A 4,551-nucleotide genomic window follows, 5' to 3' on the forward strand; every position below is an offset into this window, starting at 1 on the left:
CAAGGATGAAGTAGTCGTGTTTCCCGGTTGCATACAGCAGCACATACTTTGTAAATACAGCTGCTGTATTATACTAGAAGTAAAACTAAAACGTTTTTTGATTTGGAGCCAAGCCATTGTGTTTGGGTGTGGCTCGATTGTGCCATTGTGAGTGGCATGAATATGTTGTGTGTGCATGACTGTGCAACAACCTTTGTAACTATAGAAGTGGTATCATTTAATTGACCAATAAGACGCATGCACTCTGTTCACATGACATGAAAACAAGCTGCACCTGGGTGCCTTTAAGTTTAGTCTGTTTTGATTTGATAGAGAAGCTCAGCCCCAAAGCCAAACTCGCCTATTGTCGTTATTTAACAAAGCCGTGACCAAGTGTATTGTTGGTGTTAAGGGTCTCTCAGATGTACAGAGATATCATTGTTCGTACACATTCTTAGAGTACCACAACACTAGTTTATCGGCATATGACCACATTTATGCAACAGGACATTTTTCTGAAGCTTAGATCTAGAGAATTACGGTGAGTGAGTAAGTAGGTAGAGGTCTGGGATTTGTGGGGGAAACATTTCCACAGAGCAGAATGGCTATAGTGAGGCTTTATCCTGTGACATTTAGCGAATAGGATACTCTCATTTAGCATTAGGCCAGCCGCTGCATGCTTCAGATGTTTGCAGAGAGACATCCGTTCTGCCGCCTGATTAGGTGTCCAAACATTCCCCTTTTTTCAATGGCTTCCAATGCTATCTCTTGTCCAAGACACAGCATTAAATCCTCAAAGGGCAACAGAAGAATAATAAGCATTTTCTATATGATGTGTTATTCTTAATTGCTTCACCACCATCAGAGTTTAATATTGCAGTGTAAGGAGGCGGATGGTAAACTTAGTCAGAAGATAAGAGGTGACACTTAACGTTAATCTGAGTCAGCTTCCCTCTAGACGAGTTCAAGTTGTATATGCTTCATTGTTGCTGATTATTTCCATTGTTTTGTCCATAAAAAACCTGGAAATAACAATCACAACCCAAACTACGTCTTCAAATGTCTTGTTTTAGTCCAAAACCCAAAGACATGGAGTTTAATGTAGTTTAAGTATTGAATCCTCAAAATCTAACTGGCAATTTTAATAATTTTTTAAACACTAGAGTTACTGTTGCAGATTTCTGGGAATCACCGAAAACCGCAAGATGTATTTGGAGGCGTTTCTAAGTTAAAGACTAGCATATCAGAGCATTTTTCGCTGAAATTGACTGTACGTGAACTCTAAATGAGCCAAAACCAGGAAGTTAACTGGCAGAAAAACCAAAACATTAAGCTGAAAGACGTCAACACGCGCCAATGAGCTTCGGGAAACTGTAGAGTCTCTGTGGATTTGTCAGCACAAACGACTCCTTTAAGAAAACCCACAAGTAAAGTCACACCTAAAACATTGAATATTAATTTGTGCAGCTTCAATAAAACGCTATGACCAAGACAGTGTGATTTAATATCAACTACGTTTCACCTTCCTTCTTATTATATAATTTCCCATTTTTTGATGATGCTATAATGTTGCGTAAGGAGAAGGAAAGTGAAACCGAGTTTAATCACACAGAGATTTATTGAAGAAGATCAGAAAATGGTGATTATAAGATAATGCATGAAGAGGTCTGGATAGTGCAGCTTGCAAACTGGTTACATATTCTGTGTGTTTGTGTATCTCCATTGGCATGTGTCAGGCACAGTGTCATGTTGTGTGACACTTAACTCTATTTTGAGTCCGCGAAAGGACAGAGACAGGGGTCAAAGAAACTGAGTAGTTCATTGACATTTAATTCAAACTTCTTGCCCAACTAGGAAATAACTATTTTGATCCTCGAATGCCTACTTTTCTAGATTGTGATCTATACTTTTCCTGTTCTTGCGACACAAATGAAGTATTTACCAAGGTTAGAGCAAACCCATGACTTATGTTAACCCTTGTTTGATCTTTTATGTCCTCCTTTATCATTTCTATTAAGTATAATAATAAATGGGATTTATATAGCGCTTTTCTAGACCCAAAGACGGTTTACATTATGAGTAAGGTCGACAAACAGAACAAAAACACAAACAAAAACAAAAACAGAAAAGCAGTCAGGAGGATGTTGGTTCAGAGGGGGGAGGGGCGGGTTTAAGGATAAGCAGAGTTGAAGAGGTGGGTTTTGAGACGGGACTGGAACAGGGTGAGGGAATCAGACTCACGGAGGTCTTGGGGGAGGGAGTTCCAGAGCTTCGGGGCTGCCACAGAGAAGGCTCTGTCCCCGAAGCTCCGGAGTTTGGCCTTGGGGATTGAGAGCAAACCGGCTGAGGTGGATCTGAGGGACCGGGGTGGTTGGTCGAGGATGAGGAGGTCAGTGAGGTAGGGGGNAATAAAAAAAACACTCGCGGACCATCTAACTCCACAAATATCCAAAAACACATTGTTTTCCTAGAACAGATTACAAATCGCCTGAAAATGGTAAAAACAAGTGGCAACATGTGTGATGAAGGTGTTGCGCTGGGCTATATCATGCAATTGAAAGTGAAACTTAAGCTCGCTCCATCGCGGAGATATTTCCGCGTAGCGAGAGTGCGGAAAACTTAAATCAATTTATTTATTTAAAATGTGAAATGTTACCAATATACTCACGGACCACTAGGGGGCGCTCACGGACCACCAGTGGTCCGCGGACCACACTTTGAGAAGCACTGCTTTAGATGAAAATAAGGAGCCCCTCCCCAAGTCCCTCTGAGAGATATTTGGCTAAAACAGAACACAAAGGTGCTCTAGGAGGAGATTCAGGTGATAAGGAGGGGGGGGGGTTACAAATTAACTCGCAACATCAAAATGTTTGACCGCTATGGAAAAGTACACTATGCACATTAGGTTTCAGGTATATTGGCATATTGGACAGAGATTGGGTGTTTTAAAATTGTGACATTCAGTTTATGAAAAGTCCACAGACATCTCTACCTTTAGCAGAGAAATGTTAAAACACTCTACCGACAAACTACGTGGATACACAAGTCAGAATCGTCAAGTTCATTCATTTTAGGAGACATAAACATAATAAAAACATGTTGTTAAGTGGAGGAAGGGTTCAAGTATTAGGTTTTGTGTAAAAAGAACCAGATTCATCTTATTATCTAACTCTTGGTTTCCTTTACATCTCTATACTATAATATTTAAAACTGATCCACAAAAACATGTCGTAAGATCTCGTCTGTAAACAGATTGTTTTTAGCAACAGCTGTCAGCACTGACCTAAGTGACAAAAGCTTGATTTGAATGCTAGCTAAAAAAGAGCCTGTTCAAAATGTTTGTCGTGTCAGAAATAACACAGAAATGGTTAGTTAGCATTAGCGCTAGGGCTGCTCAATTAATCGTATTTTAAAATCGCGATTACGAGTATGGCTTGCAACGATTACGAAAACAACGTAATCGAAATAAAACTATTTTTTAAAATTATTATTACTTTTTTTTTTGGTTTTTCAGTTGAATTTCACTTAAAGTTCAGGGTAATCAACTGTTAAAAACATACTGTTCACATTTTTTTTCTACAATAAATGGATGTTTTCAAAGTAAATGAATAATCGCATTTAATAAATCGCAATTAAAATTATTGACCCAAATAATCGAGATTATGATTTTTGCCATAATCGAGCAGCCCTAATTAACGCCATCACATTAAATACAGCTGTAGTAAAGTGGATCGGTAAACAGACACCTGCCTTGTCTTAGAAAATGGAAGTAAGAACATAAGGACAAGCGGAAACACTCCACACCACAGAGTACTTAAAACTGTCACGGTAACATTTCTGAACATGGTGTTTTCTCTCTTGTTGCCTGCATGACCAGACGTCCTGAGCCTTTTAGGGAAAGACAGCAGTTTGTGGGGGAGGAGACGGTCACAATATTGTAGGTCTGCCTTGTTGTCACCTGCTGTGTGGCTGCAGTGGAGAGGCTTATGATTACTGCTTGTGCCACCACGCTGCAACGGAAGTGTGCTATCCTGAGACTGTGGGCAAAGGCCATTACACGCTTCATTTAGGAAATTGTGAGCTTGGTTAGTTAACCTTACAGACATCACACACGTCACTTCCCTTTGGCAGATATAAAACGCTTGAATCTGGTTGTGCTTGTTGCTTGCTCTACAGAGAATTAAAAACAACTCATTCGATATGATGAGGGAAAAAAAGAAAATCTACGTCCGTTTTTAAAAACAGGGAATTCAATTAGCACCCATTTTCAAATATTGTCTGTGGCAGGTAAACATTTCTTAGCAGGTAGGTTTCCTTATAGACGAGAGCAGAGGTATGACACTTCCTGGTGTACTTTTATCATACCTTAAAGCTGTTGTGTCATATATTGCCTTCATGCCTCCACAGAAAGGATGAAAAGAGTCAGTTAATTTGTTTTTATCTGAGGGCAACAGTTTCATTTAGATTGAGGTTAACACCAATCGTGAAATGGCTGTAATATGATGATTGAAAGGAGTGTATGTAGATGCTGCACTAAATGAAAAACACTGATAATCCAGTGTTCGCCTGCGG

Source organism: Notothenia coriiceps, unplaced genomic scaffold (genome assembly GCF_000735185.1).
Source record: "Notothenia coriiceps isolate Sejong01 unplaced genomic scaffold, NC01 NC01_scaffold00033693, whole genome shotgun sequence".
In the NCBI taxonomy this organism is placed as follows: domain Eukaryota; kingdom Metazoa; phylum Chordata; class Actinopteri; order Perciformes; family Nototheniidae; genus Notothenia; species Notothenia coriiceps.